The following is a 19,908-nucleotide window of genomic DNA, read 5'->3' on the forward strand; positions in this document are numbered from 1 at the left end:
CTAGCGATATCCTCTTTGCTCACGTAAATATTCCAGAAAGCCCCAACTCCTGTGAACTGAAGAGGAGAGGGGGAAAAGAAAAAAAAAAAAAAAGGTAACCAGGAAGGAGATTTAGTTTCGCGCTCCGGCGTCTGCGCGTGGGCGCGGGCCCGCCGCTCGGTGCCGGTGTCCCGCGGGGGCTCCTCCCGGGGTGGGCGCTGCGGTCCGGCCGCAGCTCGGCTCGGGCCCCGCGCGGCTGGGACGGGACGCGGCCGCCGCTCCTGCGTTGCGCGGCCCGGGCTGGAGCAGGCAGCGGCAGCGGCCGAGGCGCGGTCGGCGGCCCGCGCTCGCCCCAGGGCTTTCGGAAAATAAAGGGGTCGGGGAGCCCCGAGGGTCTCGAGCGGATGCTCCGTAGCGACGATTCCGCCCGGACGCCTCGTGTTCCACGGACCGACCCTGCCGTCCTGGGGCCGCGGCCACGCGGGCTCCGCGGGTCACGGCTGGGAACCCCCGGGCCGCCTTCGCAGCGAGTGGGTTAGCTGCCCGCTGGGCCGAGGTGCGGCGTTTCCCGCGGGCGCTTCCGTCCTGTCGCTGTGTGGACCGCGGAGGGGCTGGCCAGGCGCCAGCTCCTGCCCTGAGGTCTCGGTGGGCTGCGGCGGGCATCCCCGTCGCGCACGCACTCGCACTCGCACTCGCACACTCACACGCACTCGCACTCGCACTCCCCACCCGAAGCCACGGAGCCTCGCGCCCCTAGGCCGGTGCGTGCTCGGGTTTTACTTGGTACTTGGAGACTTTCTGAGTCCCCCGCTCGTCGGAAAGAGCGAGCGGGCGGGGCGGCCGGACCTGAGCCTCGGGGACTCGCTGCGACGGTCCCGGGGCGGCCCTAGAGCCTAGAGGCGGGCCGCACGCTCGGGCGCTGGCGGGGAAGCCTGACCCCTTGAGGACGGGAGAGGGGGTGCCGGGCCGGCCGAGCCGGGCTGCGGGGGCTCCGAGACCCCCGGCGGCGGCGGCGGCGGCGGCGGCGGGCGGGCACTTCTGTCACGTCGGGCGACCCGCCGCCTCCGCTGCTTGCTTCCAGGTTCGGGAGCAGAACGTCCAGAGGCCGGTCCCCGCGCCCGCGCCCGCGCCCACCGGGTCGGGCGTCTGCGCACAGCAGCCCGGAGCCTGGAGGGGCGTCCGGCCGCACCCAGGACCCCCGGGACCCCGCGGTGGGCTCCGCCACCGACTCGGCCGGACCACGGCTGGCTCGCGGTAAGCCCGCCGGCTGCCCCCACGGAGTTGGCCCAGGGCGGCGGCGGCGGCGGCGGCGGCGGCGCGGGGTCCACGGCAGCGCCCGCCCGCGCGGGTCCCTCCCCTCCCCTCCCCCCCCGCCCCCCCCGGGCGCGCAGAGCGGTGCGTGGGCCGCGCATCCCCCGGGCCGGCGCTCCCGAGCGGGGTCCGTGCGGACCCGGAGGCAGGCGGCCGGCCGGGACGAAGGGCGGGGTGGCTTCCTCTGGGCTCCCGCCGGCAGCCGTGGGAACGCCGACTTTACCCCGAGGGATCGCGGAGGGGGCCGGAGCTCGCCGCCCCCGCCCGCGCCGCCCCTCCCCCGCCGCCCCCGGCGCGGCTCGGAGCATCCTCACTCCGCCCAGTTCGGTGCCAGCTGCGTGGGCTCCAGCTCTGGCGTTTTCCTTGGAATGCTCCACAACTCGGCGGCGACGGAGGAAACCCCGCTGCAATCGGCCGGGCGTGCTGTCCCCGGCGGAGCACCCGCGCCACGCGTCCTGGGACCGGCCTCGCCTCGGCCCGGAGCCTGCCAACTTTGCAGGTAAAGGGGGTGTCGCGCCGCCTCAGAGCCCCGTTTGACCGCGGCTGCACGTCGCTTCTCTCTGGGATCCCGGTGAAGTTTCTCCAGTGCCCGGGAAGCCGGCTCCCTCCCGGGAGGCGGGCATCCCCGGGGGTCAGGAGTTCAAAGGCTCCGGCCGCAGGGTTTCTCCTGAGGGCTCCAGACCGCGGTTGTGCGGCTTCCTGCGGCTGAGCCGGGCCGCGCGGGAGTTTGGGGATGCTCCTCAGCCTCTCGCGGCACCCAGCTTGAAAACGGGGGAGAAGGCGAGCAGTGAACCCCCGAGGTGACTTATATGGTAAACAAAGCGGCTGCGGCCACGCCGCGGTGCCGGGGAGGAAGGCTGTTTTTAGCCTTTCGTGCGTTTGGGGAAAATGGAGATCCTGGTGGCCCCTGGGCGTCTAGAAGTGAGCCCTAGACTCTCTGGCACCGACCCGGGGGAAAGGGAGAGGAAAGTGATCGATGCTCTGTCGATCAGTTACGCTCTGCGTCATTTTCATTCTCTACCAAGAAACAAACACTTTTATCGGTGTTGCTGGACCAACGCGAAGCGATTCCTAGTTCGCTTGGCAACTGAAATTCCAACTAAGCCGATGACCCTGTTTGCTACTTGGGTAAATCACGGAGATTCACAGCACAACTTGTTGTTCCAGCTGTGAACTCAGCTGCCTTTTGTGACTAGAGCTAGCGAATCCTGGCAAGGGTTGGAGGATTTGGGAGAGACTGAAAAAAAGGGAGGTGGTATCTTGTCTGTATTCACCGTGTTGCATCCACTATGATGCATCCCTGTTCACATGGTTTCTTAGGGAGACCCTTCCCAGTTAAATTACACAGCTATAAAATGCAGCGGGTTTCTCACTGCCTACTGAGTAAGCACCAAGCCAAAGGAGTGGGAGGAGGCAGAAGCAAGGCTTACTTCTTTTATTAAAAATAAATTTACAACAGACTTGTAAAACAAACAAAAAAAATCTTTCAGGTTTCATGTAATTTCATGCTTTTCGATCGTAGTAATCACAAAATGACATACCACAAATGCTTTAAGAAAAATGGTTAACTAGAGGTTTTTTTTTTTTTTTTTAATCTGGATTAGACAATAAGAGTAAGAAAGAGTGGGTGGATATGTTAAAACATTGAAATCATCATTTCCATGTTATGGTTTGCTATTTAAACTGACATTTGTAATACATACTTCTTATTCTGGACGGCATACGAGGAAACATTTCTCCTTAAGTATTTATGGCAAAGAATCAAGGTACAGGGATAACTAGTACTTTAGATATTAGAATCAAAATTTAAGTAAGACGTTGTAAAGAAGCACTTTAAAAATTGTATTTATGAATTAATGCAGTTAAGGCAAATCACATCAGAAGTCAAATGGGCCTTATCAAAGTATTTTATGCAGATGTCTTGTATTAATAAAGGTTAGCGCAGGTAGAAAGCAAGCAAGCAAGCAAGCAAGCACTTACGTTGCTTATGAATAAGAAACCAGGGAGCTGGAGAGCCTTTCAATAGAGCTCCGATTAGAGCTCAGCTATTCTGCAAACTTGCTGTTATGGAGTGAAGAGCTGAAAGATTTACGCTAAGAAAGTTGCCCTCAAGGAGAGATGCTAACTGGTTAATGAGACTGATACAAGAGGTGCGTAATATTCCAGTGAATAAATATAATGAATATATTGTTAGATCAATAGTTCAGATAAGGCATAGTGAGATGTGTCATTGCAAATTTAGAAAAGTTCTTCATCCTGTTAACTTAAAGAAACGAGCATTCATCAAAGCAGAAAGTATCTAAGCTCAACACATAGAAGAAATGTCTCTTTAGAAAAATCTTTCAAACATTGCCAACATTTCTAAAAATCTCTGACTTTGGAAAATAAGTTTCCATTTACTTGTTTAATGGTTCTCAAAGATTTATAAAAGGTAAAATAGATTTCCATTATTTATAAGCTGTAAAATTTTGTCGTTTTTGTGTTCTTTATTTTTCTGCTGCATTTATTCCCAGAAGGTCAAGATTAAAATGCACATTAAAAACTATGAGAAAATTAAAGTTCTCTATGAATTTTATGGCCACTTTGACAATTAAAATAGACCAAATAACTTTCCATATAAGATAACCTTAATTAACTCATACTTTACATAAGTAAAATATCTAAAACATTGTTATTATTCTTTCTGTTTAGGAGAAACTCAAATATCTTATATATCTTCTTCAGCAAACCCATTTTAAACTTTTAAGCTTAAACCTATTAGAGCATGATAAATTTCTATTGAAGTATAATAATAGCCTTTAGGATGTGCTGATTAACCCCACTGAATTAAACAATATTTTTATAAATATATTGTTGAGAATGTTGGCATGCTTTTAAAATTGTGCATTTGATTGCCAGGGTAATTTCTGGCAATTAAGATTATCAACATTACCTTTAACAACTAAAAACTGAAATTATCTTTTCTAATTACTTCATATATTGTAACATAAAGATATACACATATTTGTTCAATACTTAAAATTGTGAATATCAGTGCTCAAAGGCATGAAAGATTTTTTAAATACAGATATACAAAAATTGCTCAACAGTATAGCTAGTATAGTAAAACTGTGGACCTTTCTTATGAAAAGATGATTGTTTTATTTTTTAAGATTTTATTTTTTGTTTATTAGAGACAGAGAGAGAGAGAGAGAGAGAGAGGCAGAGACACAGGCAGAGGGAGAAGCAGGCCATGCAGGGAGCCCGATGTGGGACTCAATCCCAGGTCTCCAGGATCATGCCTTGGGCTGAAGGCGGCGCTAAGCCACTGAGCCACCGGGGCTGCCCTGTTTTATTTTTTTAAAACAAGCTAGGTGGCAGGAAATATAATAAATGATTAAATCTTTCTTTTTCAAAATCATTATTGCCAAACACTTTATGAGATCAGATTCTAGTGTGTGTCTTTACTTTCTACGTTGTTTTGTCTGGGCTAACTTGAAGCCAGGTAAATATACTATTCAGCCTCTTAATATCTATGGAAAACCTCCCATAAGCATTTTGGTTGTCATTGAAAAGGAGATTGAAGAGACAGCTCAAAATAAAAATCTTGTCTTTTTTCACCAAATTTATGCCCATCACCTCCCTACCCCAAATACATATTAAAACCGATTAATTCAACCCCACTTCCTTGGACAGTTGCTTCAGAACTCTTTTCTGTCCTTATGTTTTCTTTTTTCTTTTTTTTTTTTTAAATTTATGATAGTCACACAGAGAGAGAGAGAGAGAGAGAAAGAGAGGCAGAGACACAGGCAGAGGGAGAAGCAGGCTCCATGCACCGGGAGCCCGACGTGGGATTCGATCCCGGGTCTCCAGGATCGCGCCCTGGGCCAAAGGCAGGCGCTAAACTGCTGTGCCACCCAGGGATCCCTGTCCTTATGTTTTCTACTTTTAACCCTCCCAGATGCAATGAGATCTCAATATTTTAAGAGATGGGAGACTATTTTGATCAAGGATAGAATATCATGGCTATATCTTTTAATCAGTACAAATACAGACCTGATCTCTGAAAACAGAAGTACTGCCAGAAACACTCTATGATGAAAAAATACATTTAGAAAAAGTAGCCATTCATTCGCTAAAATGAAAATGAAAGACACATGCCTTGAAAATATACCAATTTAAAACTATGCTGTTCTCTCTGAGGCATCCGGTGAATGAAGTGATCTACTTAAATTTTTTACAAGTCTTAGTGATCCTTTGGAAAGTTCAGTCTTGCTTAAATAGTATGCAAAAAAGAGATAAAGGTTTCAGTACTGGATCTGCTTCTGTAACTCATCAGTAAATAACATGCCATTAATATTATTGTATGTTTTGTCTCCTTTTAAAAAATGTTTCCTTTGAAATATAGCAGTGTTACAGAGTAATGGCTTCTCGTGGAGCAAAAGATGACACATAGGCACAGTTTTATACATAAAATTAAAAATGTTAATTAAAACATTAATTTAAAAACATGCCTTAATCACTTTATCTAGCACACTGCCTTCTTTTTGAGGAATAGCAAGTGCAATGAAATCAATCAGACATGTATTCATTATATTCTGCTTATAGTTTGCTATTATATTTTTAAAATACATTGAAAAAGTCAACGTAAGTAATTTTCTTGAACAAATTTCATTAAAGTTAAAACTTGTTTAAGACAGAACACATGAACTATTTCATGTTCATGAAAGGAGGAAAAAGAGATGGGAGCCAAAGCTTATGAGTGCTTAGTATGTACCAGATACTATGCTAGAACTTAAAAAAAAAACAAGACAACTTTTTCTCATGTTTATTTTCACATCTACCATAAAACTAGTATCATTAACACCCTTTGAAGACTTTGAAAAGACCAAAGTTCTAAAATACCACAAAGTTGCTTTGTGGCAAGTCTGGATTTGAGCCCTTGTCTATTTGATTCTAAAACTGACTTTTTTTTTTTTTTTTTACTTAATTTTTATGGCTTCTGAACTAAAATTAGTGTCTCTTAACAAGGTTCATAAGTTCACGGTATTCCTACCACTTTTATGTCTTTAATTTTTCGGATATTTTAACATTGGGGTATAATCTCATTATGAGTTATCATCAAACAATACTCTGTTAACTAAAGTTCTAAAAGTTTCGAAGCAGAGCAAGAGCTAAGCCACTCACCTCAAGCAGGTTGTTCTCAAAATTATTTTTCTTCTTCTTGAATATAAATGTAATGTGTATGGAAAGAAAAAAAAAGCTTTTTATGGATAAAATTGGAGGTTATAATTTTTTTTGAGTCATTAAATTACAATTTATAAATAAAAAATTCTCATTCAAAACTTTAAAACATCCCTAGGCTGTTAATAAAACATGTTTGTTTATAGAAAATGTAATCGTGCTAAATAAGCATGTTAGGTTTATATTATCGCATCTTGTTGATGCTATATAAAACTTTTAGACAAGTGTTTTTATCTTAATTTTATCTGAAAAATTTAATCGCCTAATTATTTTTAATGTCCCTTGGTATTTAACCAGGGGAGCTCTCATTCATATATCCCAGAAGGCATCTGTCAGCTGGTAACATATTTTAAGAAATTTGCCACTTTTTTTTTTCAAAGGTATATCTGCAGTTAAAATGATGTGATTATGTCCAAAGGCTTATTGACATTGAAGTTAAAGGAATAGTTTTCTTGAATATGTGTAATACCATTGCAAAAATTAACACTGAAATGCTACCCATTCAGTAGATATTTATTGAATATTAGTAAGTGAATAATTGAATAATTAGATGAATGGCAGAAGAATAAGGTCTTCATCTTTGTATTTTCTGGCAAAGTTCCCTCTGTATATAATAAATTTCCCCTTATTTCCTCCTGTCAAAATGTTCTTCATGCACTAAAGTCTAGTTCACCAGTACTGTCTCCTTTGAAAGTTTCCTTCCTGTCTCCAGGTGTTGCAAGTATAAATACCAGCAAAACTTTGTTATATTCTGATTTGCAGGTGGGTACAGGTCTGTCTCCTGAGCTAGACAGTAAACTCCTTTAAGAAACCCGGAAGATGCTCAAAAAAATCTATGAGTTTTTAACTGAATTAGATTGTAATAAGTGTTATGCTTTTGTAATTGACCCTAACTAATTGATTTCAGTTTTGTAATACCATAGTTGGCTGAATTTTGAGCATATTTATTTATAGACTGAAGTCAGTTATAATAATGACATTGCACTTGCGTGATATATTGCATACCATATTATTTCTTATGTTGCAGAAGTAATGAACCCATAGTTATTCAGTGGCTATAGCTTGCAGTCAACTAGTTACTCCCATCATGCTCATTGGATTTATATATAGCTAATTATCAATGTGTTTTAGTTTACATGGTGCTGTGACGCAGTTCTTATGGGAGAGTGTCCCATGACACTGGAAGTGTGGTCAAAGTTGAAAGAAGACAGCAATATTTCTTAGGAATATCTACTGAATTAAAGAAAGCCAGAGACTTCTTGGGAGTGATTATATTTGACAAATTAAGTTGAGAATTCATGTCAAAGACTTGACAAGTACATGATGTCCAACTGTGCATGGCATGAGCTTTTTTTTTTTTTTGTCTTTTCATTCTATTTCATTGAGAACCAAGGTTTATGAAAAGTGTTCAGATACTCTGCTACATCTTTCCTATGTCTTACCTCTAAATAATAGTGGGGAAACTACACAACTGTGGAAGCTAGATCCTGTGCATACCAGGATTATATAGTTCATAGCACATTGCACTGTAATTTTCATTTTCACTGTATTAGTACAATTAGGGTTCAATGTGTGCTTTTTGAATAGATGAATGGAGTAAATGAAATGAATGAATAGATGATTGGTCTATTGTCAGCTGCTATGTTCAACTCTTGCTGTGCTTTCTAGTAACTGGTCACACAGCAGTATGAATTCCCAAAACCACAATGGAAGGATGAGAGGACAGGCGTGTTGCATAGTGTACACTAGTGAAGAATGGAGAATCCATTGTGTTTATAGATAGCCATCCCTGCTATTTGTGACAACACAGGTATCATTTTATGTAAAGATCCCCTTCATGCTAGGTGAGATAAAGCTGCATATCCTGAAGATCACATTTAAATGAATTCTCTTCAGTGATAGTTGTAATGTGACAAGTGCAGGTATTGGGTCTTGTTTAATTTCATCTAGAGTTATACATAATGCTGCACTTAAACATATACTAGCATTAAAAACCTATATTTAAATTAATTAAATATAACTTATAAAATATAAATTTGATTAGATAGAATATTAATATATTATGTATAATAAATTAATACAAATACTTTATAAACATGTATCATACATAATATTATATTTTATATTTTTATATATATATATAGAGAGAGAGAGTGTGTGCACATGTGTGTGCATATTATATAAGTAACAAAAAGAATGAGGGACTGCCCCTGGGTAGTAAGCTCTTAAAATAATGACCACAGAGTAATTATCAGAGATAGTGAGATACAAATAGTTAGCAGAATGTAGAGTAGCCCATAAAAGACAAGAGAAGTTATTTGCCAATGTCAGTGTCCCTATGGAATGGTTAGATATGTAATGAATGACTTGGAAGGTCATCTAATTCAAAAGTCTTTTTCTAAGCAAAACTTTCAAATCTTACTAAATGATTTTTCGCTAATATACTATATGCATATATATATATATATATTTTAAAGATTTACTTATTTATTTATCAAAGAGAGAGAGGCAGAGACACAGGAGGAGGGAGAAGCAGGCTCCATGCTGGGAGCCTGACGTGGGACTCGATCCCGGGACTCCAGGATCGCGCCCTGGGCCAAAGGCAGGCGCTAAACCGCTGAGCCACCCAGGGATCCCCTATATGCATATATATTATATATATACACAAATATAGGGTGGTTCCATTCTAGAATCATCTAGAAGTTCTCGTATCCAGTGCTAGTGTTTCCTAGCCAGCTGCTCTGTCTATAGATGAGAATGTATTGAAGACTTAGAAGCAGACCATCTTTCTCATGGTCTTAAATGTTTGGAACAAAGAAAGGGACTGGACAGCTACATTAACCTTTATAAAAAAAACTTTTTTTGCGACCTACATTCCTAGGACTACCCACTTTGTGCCGAAATTTTGCTTTCTGAGAGTCAGCTTGTGAAATAATCAGAGTTCCTACATCTAAGCTTCTGAGAACCTCTATAGTTAAGAGAAAGAGTATTTTTAAAGAACAGTCAAATTTTGGGATTATTATTGCTCTGTAGGGTATTAAATAGCTTTGCATCTTAAAAAAAAATAAGACATATCCCTATGTATTGGTTGAATAAAAAGAAAATCTTGGCAAAGGGAAAAGACTCATTTGCTTGTCTAGTTCATTTTAACCTCACAGCTTAACATTTTGATTTGTAAAGTACAAGCTACTTAGAGAGCTGAACGGCATACTTTTTTCATTTAGTATTCCAGCACGTTCTTGAAACAAAGTGAACCAGCAAATGATTTTGCCCTTTCATGAATAAAAGAAGGTATAATGAAAAACATTTCATCATAATAGTACTTGTAGTAAAGAAATTTTTCCAACATATAAAATATCAACAACTTTAACTTGAAGAATAAAAGCTTGTTTCTATTCTATTGTACTTAGCAGTGAACCACTAAAAGAATTTAAAGCAAACTTTCTAATATACTTAAACACTTTCTTACTAGTTATTACACTGCTATAATTGAAATATTGAGTACAATTAAATATTAGTAATTGCCTCATTTTGATTAATAGTTCATTGTAATCATTTTTGGCAACAAAATGCAGATCTGTTGTATATTATAATATTTTAGCCTCTGATTTTTTTGTGACAGATATTTATGAAGTAAAAATAGAAGCAGAGATTAATCTGAGAGGTAAAAAAATGGAGTATTTGAAATAATCCATTGTTGAATAATCTAGGTGTATTTGAAAAACATAATCTTGATTCATTTTAGTTTATTTAAAGAAAGTTCTTTGAAAGCTGGGCATTCTTACAATGGCTCCTGGTCTTAAGATTCAAAATAAAATCTCATCTATAAAAATATACCAGGATTATGTATCAAATATTTAATGTAATTATAGAGAGTCTCTAACTACTTCTAAAATGCATTGGCATTCAGTAGCTTTTAGAAGTGTTTTAGAGCCTTCCAGGATTTATTTTGAGTTTTTAATCAAAACGAAATGGATGTACAAGTACAGCAAAGACAGTGACTGCTCAGAGGGTTTCATATACCCTTTGGTTCATTTCCAGTGCAACATTCAGTCATACTTACTGTTTGCACTTCATCAGTCCTCTCCCCACAGATGGGCTTCTTGTTTGAGGCTGCATCCTCATAGAGAGGAGGCTTATGACAGAGGAGTTGCCATATATAAATTCACATTCCCTGCTGCCTCAAATGGACCAGGGTGCTTCCATATGTAGATGGTGACGATGATGAACATTTATTTTTCTGAACATTTACAAAGTTGTAAGATCCTTACTCAAGGTTGAATTATGACTTATGATAAAATATCATTAATAGTTTCTTTTTTCTTTTTCTTTAGGTTAGAGATAGAAGTTTCTTCCTAATGTATTTAAGAAAATTTGATATCAGGAAGGATTTAAGCAAAAACTTTTAAGGAAGGAGATTTCATATTGCCACATCCTCCCTTGATATTTGGGGAAAGGCAAGATTAATTTAATCTATTGTGTTTAAGGAAAATGAGTAATTGCATTCTCTGTTACGAGGATGAAATCGTTACAAAGTTGGTCCTGGGAGTTTTTTAGCCCTTTTTTTTTTTTTTTTTTTGATTTACACTAAAATGAATGCTCACTATAATCATGAGGATAAATACTAACAGTAGTTACTATATGAATATTTTCAAATGTCTTATGTGAAACATCAAAATACTTAACATATGTTGCTGATTTATAAATCATAGTCATTTATTTTAAAAAGAATTTAACATTTTAGTTTTAATTCAGGTAACAAGTACTTTTAGTTTACTTACTTAAAATTTTTAGCAGTACTTTTGAAAGTGTTTGCCAGTTATTTGAAATATAAATGTAAGACCAAACACTACAAAATATTTATGACTTTTGATGAACTGTTGTTGTCTTTATTTCTTTACGAGTATGTTGAAATAAATATGAGGGATAGCGTATTTATCTTTAATAAAGATAAAATGTGCATGTGCTTTTGGGGGCTAGGCAGGATAAGCTGGATAAATTTAATTTTCTATTCTTTTCAAGAACAATCATAAATATGTTTTATTTTCTCTTTTAGTTTTCTTGTGTATTTTTATAATTGCATATGTAACATCTGCTACTTTCAGATGCCTTCGCTTCCTTTTCGTGACGCCATGTCTCCGTGGGGAACCACTAGGACTTACTAGCGTGTTTTGTGTCAGTATGGTAGCAATGAATTTTTTCGGTCTTTGATTGAAAATGTTTTGGTTTTCACCTTGCTTTTAAAGCTATTTTCATTTGTTCGAGTATTCTATATTGGGAATTATTTTCTTTCAATACTTTACAGACACCACCCAATTGACTTTCGACTTCCATCATTTCTGTTGAGAAGTCAGCCATTGGTCTGACTGTTGTTCCTCTGAGAAAGGTGTGTTCTTAATTTTTTATTGGTTTTATAAGTTTTTTTCTTAGTCTTCTGTCTCTGTAGTCTTCCAATAATGTGCTTACATGATCTCTTTGAATTTCTACTGCTTGACATTTGGAATGGTTCTTTATAATGGATTCATAAATTTCACCAGTTTTGAAAAATTCTTGGTCACCTCTTCAGATATAGTTGGGCACTTTCCTTTCTTTTCCCTTAAGAACTCCAATTATACATTTTTGCCTTTTTACTCTGTCATATATCTAGTGGTCTTTTCATTCTTCTTATAATGCATTTTCCATCCATTTTTGCTCTCTCTGCTATAATCTGGTTAATTTTTGTAGTCTTATTTTCCTTTCATGAATCTTCTTTTTTTTTTTTTTACTATGTCCTATCTGTTGTTAAACTAATTTAATGTTATTAATTTCAATTATTACATTTTTCACTCTCAGTATTTTAATTTGATTCTTTTAAAATAGATTTTAGATCCCTCATAAAATTTTCAATTTTGCCATCTTATTTCTGAGTATTTTTGAACAACACATTCAGTTTAAAGTCTGAGGCTAATAACTACAATAACAAAGGCCATGTGTTGATATGTTTCTCTTAACTTTTTATTAGAATGCCTCACAGTTTTTTATTTAAAGGTGGAAAATGGGGGCCGCTTGGTGGCTCAGCAGTTGAGTGTCTGCCTTTGGCTCAGGTTGTGATCCTGGGGTCCTGGAATCGAGTCCTGCATCAGGTTCCTCCCTCTGCCCTATGTCTCTGCCTCTCTATCTCTCATGAATAAATAAATAGAATCTTAAAAATCTGCCCTATGTCTCTTCCTCTTTCTCTGTATCTCTCATGAATATAAATAGAATCTTAAAAAAAATAATGTATATCAAAAATTATAGAGGGCAGCCTGGGTTGCTCAGCGGTTTAGCGCTGCCTTCAGCCCAGGGCCTGATCTTGAGACCTGGGATTGAGTCCTATGTCAAGCTCTCTGCATGGAGCCTGCTTCTCCCTCTGCATGTGTCTCTGCCTCTATCTCTTTCTGTCTCTCATGAATAAATTAATAAAAAATTTTTAAAAATTATAGAAAAAATTATAGCTTTGCCATCCTCTCCCAAAGAGGTTATGCCCTATTCTCCAACAGGCAGCTAGAATGGAAATAGACATCTTAATCCAATCATAAGCTGAGCTGATCAGAGGCTAATTTTCAGACTTTGCAAGTCTCTGAATCCCTGGTTGACCCCAGTAATACATGATAGGGTCTCAGGGTCTAAGAATCTTGGATATTTAATAAGACTACTTCTCATTGCAGCTTCCATAATAATGAGTTTTGTCTTTGAATTTTTGTGAGATTGATGAATACTTCGCTCTAATTTTCAGCAGCTTTCTGATAATGTCTTATTTTCTTGCAAAGCTTAAGATTTTAACAAATGCTTTGAGAAGAGTTCTTGAGTGTGACACTTTTATCAATCTCCCTTTTTTCTAGGCTATAGGAACCTTACATTCTTGTTGCCTTGGCGAATGCCTTGAGGGGAAACATGATTTATAGACGGTCAGTTCACTTCTCTATGGCTCCTCTCCATCTGAGATCTTGGCTCCCCAAGTTAGTTAGGTCTGCAGCAGTTCTTTAGATAGAGGGTTCTTTCTTTGTTTACATTTTCCAGCTTTTCTAAATGTTATCAGAAAGAATGTTAATCCACTATATGTCATTCTGTCATAGTTAGAGATGGAAGTCATCTTTTATACTTGGACTTCAATGCTGAAAAATTTTGTGAAAATGTTTAAAAGAAAGCAACTGTACTCATATAGAATAGTATAGATATGTAATTATACCCATAGAGAGATGACTATGGCAAAAGAGTTCTAGAATTTTTAACCTTACTTATTTATTTGTGTGGAAGTATCAACATTATTCTTGAATGATTAGTAAGTCTTTGACACTAGAAACTAAACCATTTTAAAGTATTTTGTATAAAATAATTCATAACAAAATCAAATTAATCTGGCACAAATCAATTATAATTAAGTTCCAATTAATAGCTCTTTCTTACTGAATAGCAAACACACTATTAACAGAACAAAAAGTAAAGGCAATATAATGCAGTAGCAATTTGACCTCTTCATCACTGAGGTTAGATATTTTTCAGGCCTGTGGTTTTCTAAGTAATCTTCATTTCTCTCACTTGAAGTCCATTATAAAAATCCTATTTATTGCTCACTGGTGTTTGTGTTATAGCTATAACTGCTACTGTTAAAATTACCTGATATATTTCCTTAAAGATATTCTTCAGATATACTACATTATTGTATCACACCAGATAATGTAAGTTGACATCATTCAAACTTGCTTATGAAACAGTATTTCTGGTTTTATCATCAATATCATTGCAGCATATTATTAATATATCTGCTCATTGTTTTCATTTGATCCAAATCAGGCCTTGTTTACCCTGAGATATGCATTTGTCTATTTTAATCTTTGCTCAAGGGATGTAGGAGGGCATGAGGGTAATGCTGAATTCCCATTATAGACTTGACCATGGTTGGATCCCAAAATGATACGGGGTCAGCTCTGTTCTGAGAAAAGTTGTCAATGCTGAATCTTTTGGGCTAGAGAATTGAGTTTTTTTTCATAGTGTCTTCTGCTTTAATATTGGCTTTAAGTATAATGAGGCCCCAGTGGATGGCCTGAGTAAAGGTTTACTCAGAAGATTGTGAGGAGTTAAATTTAATTCTAGACCCAGTACTGGTCAGTTGTGTCCCAGAAGGGAGATCCAAATTTGTTTGGGCTGACATTCCTAATCTGTCCCTAAACCCAAGATCTGAAGCCATAGCTGTGACCATGGTCCTTAACACTACCATCTCCTATGATGGAAAGGAGTTCATCTCATGGCCAACAGCAGGTACACCATTCTACTTCAGGAGAACCCATCTTAAAGCCAGGCTTTCCTTCTAGTGGAAGATCTTGGTCACCAACCCTGAGATTCATCTAAGTTGTTGTGTGTATCAATAGCTTATTATTTTTAGTTCCTTAATATTCCATGGTGTGAATGAAACAAAATCTTCATATCATTGGGATGACAACATGGACAAGCTGGAAGGCATAATGATCTAGGAATTTACTTTCCCCTGAGCTACCTTCCTATCAAGGACCTGAGCGTCTGCAACTGCACACCAAGCTCCTACCCAAGAAGCCCATAGATTTCATGTAACTGGGAATTGAGGTCTTTGTAATGGGACTTAAGACAATATCCTGATACATCTGGAGGGAGGTAACCAAGCTTCTCCAAAAGTTGTAGGGTGCCATCTGGAGGACTTTGGGGCTATAACCCAAGACTGGCCTTAAGGAAAGAGCAGATGTTGGAGGTCTCTCAAACCTGACTCAGAGTATCATCTCATTTCTATGTCACAGACGTATAGTTCTTAATTCTTCTTGGCCTGAGTACTTTCTTTTATCTCCACACATTGTGTAGATTTGCCAGAAAATCATCATGCCACTTTTCTCTTGTTTTTACTAATGACCAAGAAAACCTCACAGACTTCCCTGATTTGCTTGAAGGCTTTCTTGGAAAATTACTTCAGTAACCTTTTAGTCATCTCCTAACTGGATCTATTTTTCCCCAGGATAATAGGATAGGGATTGAAGTGTGATACTGGAGAGGCCTGCTGTGTTTTACTTCTTATCTTTTTAGGGTGCTCTCAAAGCCTCTTGATGTGCCCTCTGTGAAGACCAGGTGCTCTACAGGCAACAAGAATGATGTGGACAGGAACCTGAATACCTCCTTCATGTATTTCACCTTGCCCCTCTACCTTTCCTGTCTGCTATTTTTATGTACCATAATGGTCCAGAGATGCTGCTGTGTGTATTAAAGATTTGCAGTTCATCTATTAAAGATTTTTCCATTTAAGTTTTTTGAGGGCCCCTCAAATTTATACTGTACATATTTTTCTTTACAAACATCAATTTCAAGGCATAACTACTACATAATGTCAAGCCCTCCAGACTGAAATTCTCAACCCTACTGAGCTCAATTTTCTTGAGTGTTTCCTAAAGAATGACACGCCTAATATAATTTTTCTTCACATCTTTTTCCCATCTCTTGTTTTGTGATAATGTGTTTGCACTTAACATCACAATGCAATCCCTCCAGTACACAGTTAAGCATGCTGAGTTGCTAGCTGGCTTTTAATGATTCTGAGATTTCAACCAGCTAAGAACATGGGAAGTTTAAAGTGCTCTCCTAGTGGCTAGAATGGAGTTTTCCAACTTTATTCTGAAAATAGTAGCAAAGTAGCATGGGTTAACATTTAATAGCTTATTGGTCTATGGCAGGCCCTGGGCTGATTGGTTTACTTTTTTTTTTTTTTTTTAAGAGATTTTATTTATTTATTTATTTATTTATTTATTTATTTATTTATTCATAGACACACACACACACACACACAGAGGCAGAGACACAGGCAGAGGGAGAAGCAGGCACCATACAGAGAGCCTGACGAGGGACTCGATCCCGGGTCTCCAGGATCACGCTCTGGGCTACAGGCGGCGCTAAACCACTGCGCCACCGGGGCTGCCCTGATTGGTTTACTTGTATTGTCTTATTTTATTAGCCTCGTGACAACTGTCCTCATCTTCATTTTGCAGATCAGGAAGTTAAAGGCTTAACTTAGGACAGTTAAGAGAGCTTTTACAAGTCACATAATTAGTATGTGGTATAGCCCTGAATTTAACCCAAATCCTACACATTCTCAAACCAAGTTTCAAGTATTATACTATAGTTTGAAATCTGAGGCATTCTGTCACTGTACCCTTGTAAGCAGCCTCTACAAGCCTTTCGTTGTTTACTGGTCTTAGCACATATAACACAATGTTTCTAAGACTTTTGAGATTTTATAATACTTGCTATAGCACTTGTTAAGGTACTAACTTTTTAAGGACTGGTTTTAAATCCAATTGTACAATGCCTAAAGAAACAAAGTGTCTTTATTCATTCCTTTTTGTGTCTCTTCATTTATCAATGTCAATTTCAGGGGAAAAAATCAAATTTTTATCTTTCTTCCCCCTTTTAAGCACACTTTAAATATGATTGTTACAAGGTCTGCCTCTTGATTTATATTTTTATTTTTTTACGGATACCATCTGTAACCCCCAGAAACCATTCATTTGTTTTCCATCACTGTGATTTGTCATTTGAGGATGTAATACAATTGAAATCATACAATATTTGACTTTTTGAGATTGGCTTCTTTCATTGAAGATAATGCTCTTGAGGTTCATATAAGTTGTTGTGTATAACCATAGTTCATTCCTTTTTGTTGATAGTATTCCAGATGTGGATGGACTGCACACTGTGAATGGTTATTCACACACTGAAGGACAACTGGGTGGTTTCCAGGCTTTTGCCATTACCAATAATGCTGCTATAAACATTTGTGTACACATGTTTGCATGAACATAAGTCTTCATTTATCTGGGAAGCATGCCCAGAGTATAATTGTTGAGTCATGTTAGTTGCATGTTTAGATTTTTTAAAAACTGCTACACTATTTTTTTTTTTTTTTTGCTATATATTTTTTAGAGTGTCTATACCACTTTACATTCCTAGGAGCAATATACGAATGATCTAGTTTATTTTATTTTTTTTTATTTTTATTTATTTATGATAGTCACACAGAGAGAGAGAGAGAGGCAGAGACACAGGCAGAGGGAGAAGCAGGCTCCATGCACCGGGAGCCCGACGCGGGATTCGATCCAGGGTCTCCAGGATCGCGCCCTGGGCCAAAGGCAGGCGCCAAACCGCTGCGCCACCCAGGGATCCCTAGTTTTTTCATTTCCTTAGCAGATCAAGGTGTGGTAAGTTAGGGTCACGTAACATCCTTACTTTAGTGTCATTATTATTTCTTACTTCCATCATTCCTCTAGTAGTGACATCTCATTGTGGTATTAATTTGCATTTCTCTAATGGTGAATAATATTAAATATCTTCTTTTGTGCTTACTTACATCTGTATATTGTTTTTGGTGGAATATCCCTCAATGTCTTTTGTATATTATCTAATGTTTTGTTTTTGTTTTCAGTGTTGAGCTTTGCAAGTTTTTTATATATTTAAATATTGGCCGTTTATCAGATATGGTTTGCCATTATTTTCTTCAAGTCTGTGGTTTGTCGTGTCATCTTCTTGACAAGATCATTTGCAGAGCAAATGTTTTTATTTTGATTAAATCCAACATATGACCTCTTTCTTTCATACCACATTTATTTTTTTAAAAAGAGAAAATAAGGCATCAAGGTGCCTGGCTGGCTCAGTTGGTTAAGCGTCTGCCTTCGGCTCAGGTCATGGTCCCAGGGTCCTGGGATTGAGCACCACATAGGCCTCCATGCTCAGTGAGGAGTCTGCTTCTCCCTCTCCCTCTGCCCCTCCCCACTGCTCATGCTTGTTCACTCTGTCTTCCTCTCTCAAATAAATAAATAAAATCTAAAATAATAATAATAATTAATAATAATAATAAGGCATAGAGAAAACAAAAGATTTCCCAAATTCTCATAGCAAAGAAAACTAGTTTATTGCCTCCATCACTTGCTTCTGGTTACAGTGTTCTATAGATGGGTGTCTCAATGATCCTATCCCTATCTATCTGCTCACTTCTAGACTATTAGTATTTGTTTATATACAGGTTTAGAATAAGGTAAAAATTTGTCTTGATTAAATATACATTTGCTTATTATGACCCTCTGTGTAAATCATGTTATTATATACCATTAAGCACAATATCAACTGTTTTTTATTTTATTCTGTATCAGTTTTAAAGTTTTTTGCAATGCCTCACTTTGGATCACTATACAAAATTTTTGCTTGTGTGGTGACTAGTATTAGGTGAGTCTGTCTTGAGTTACAGATTCCAGGTGAATTGTTTGCTTGAGTAGCAAAAAAATTTCCATTAGGAATTTATCTGAATTTGTAGAGGAGATTCCTGGCAGTCTGATACTTCACTCTATAATGATCAGTATTCATATGGCAAAAGAATGTTACTTGTTTCCAGTTGTAGACCCAAATTTTAGACAAAAGGTGGAAAGCCATCTTTGGTGTGGGATCTACTGGAAATGTTATAAAGTTGAAAATGTGTAAGTAAATTTGTAGTTCACTAAAGTCAGAGGTGGAAATTAAAATGACAAGAGAACATTAAATATAAATTTATGGATACTATTTAAGTAATAGTACTCTAAAACATACAATAGTTTGGGCCATATGAAGCTGCCTGTCTCTGGTCCTTTTTTCACACACCAATTGATATGATTCAACCAGGTACCAAAAGAATTGTCATCATTAGATTGTTAGAGGGCCGAGTTAGGGGAGGTTGAGGAGAGATGGTGTAACTGAACTAGGCCTTTGTCATTCATTGCAAGACATCAATGTAAGTGTCTATAGAATCACATTAAAATATTTTTCTTACAAAGTTTATCTTTTTTAAGTATTTTTTTTCCTTTTTAAGTATTTACTTTCTAATACCAGCCAAATCTATACTTGCAAGTATCTAAATTTTTTTAGTTTTATTGAGATATAATTAATAAAATTATATGATATTTAAAGTATACACTATGGTGATTTCATATATATATGCAATATGAAAAGATTCCTTCCATGTAGTTAATTAACACATCCACTACCACACATATTCATCTTTTTCTGTTTTATTTTGTGCTGATGAGAACATTTATGATCTATTCTCTCAGGAAACTCAATAATTACACAGTAGAGTTTTATCAAGTGTATTCACCATGTTATACATTAGATCCTCAGACCTTATTTATCTTAGAGTAAAAGTATGTATCCTTTTACCAACCTCTTTGTTTCCCCCACCTCCACCCCACAGGCCCTGGCAACCACTTTTATACTCCCTATTTTTATGAGTTTGACTTTATTTAAATTCCACACATTTGTGAGATCACACAGGTTTTGTCTTTATCTGTCTGGCTTGTTTACTTAGCATAATACCATCGAAGTCCATCCATATTTTCTTAA

General features: G+C 38.7%; 1 protein-coding gene across 2 annotated transcripts in view; it reads left to right on the forward strand.

Annotated features, from left to right (window-relative positions):
- Positions 1-1,559: 1,559 nt before the first annotated feature.
- TRPC4 (transient receptor potential cation channel subfamily C member 4) overlaps positions 1,560-19,908 on the forward strand; it is a 208,202-nt gene continuing 189,853 nt past the window's right edge. Inside the window, exon 1 of one of the 2 annotated variants that reach the window (XM_072797298.1) lies at positions 1,560-1,789. The gene's annotated coding sequence lies outside the window, so the exon portion shown is untranslated. The remainder of the gene's footprint in view (positions 1,790-19,908) is intronic. The other variant, XM_072797299.1, reaches the window with a different exon arrangement.

Source organism: Canis lupus, chromosome 24 (genome assembly GCF_048164855.1).
Source record: "Canis lupus baileyi chromosome 24, mCanLup2.hap1, whole genome shotgun sequence".
In the NCBI taxonomy this organism is placed as follows: domain Eukaryota; kingdom Metazoa; phylum Chordata; class Mammalia; order Carnivora; family Canidae; genus Canis; species Canis lupus.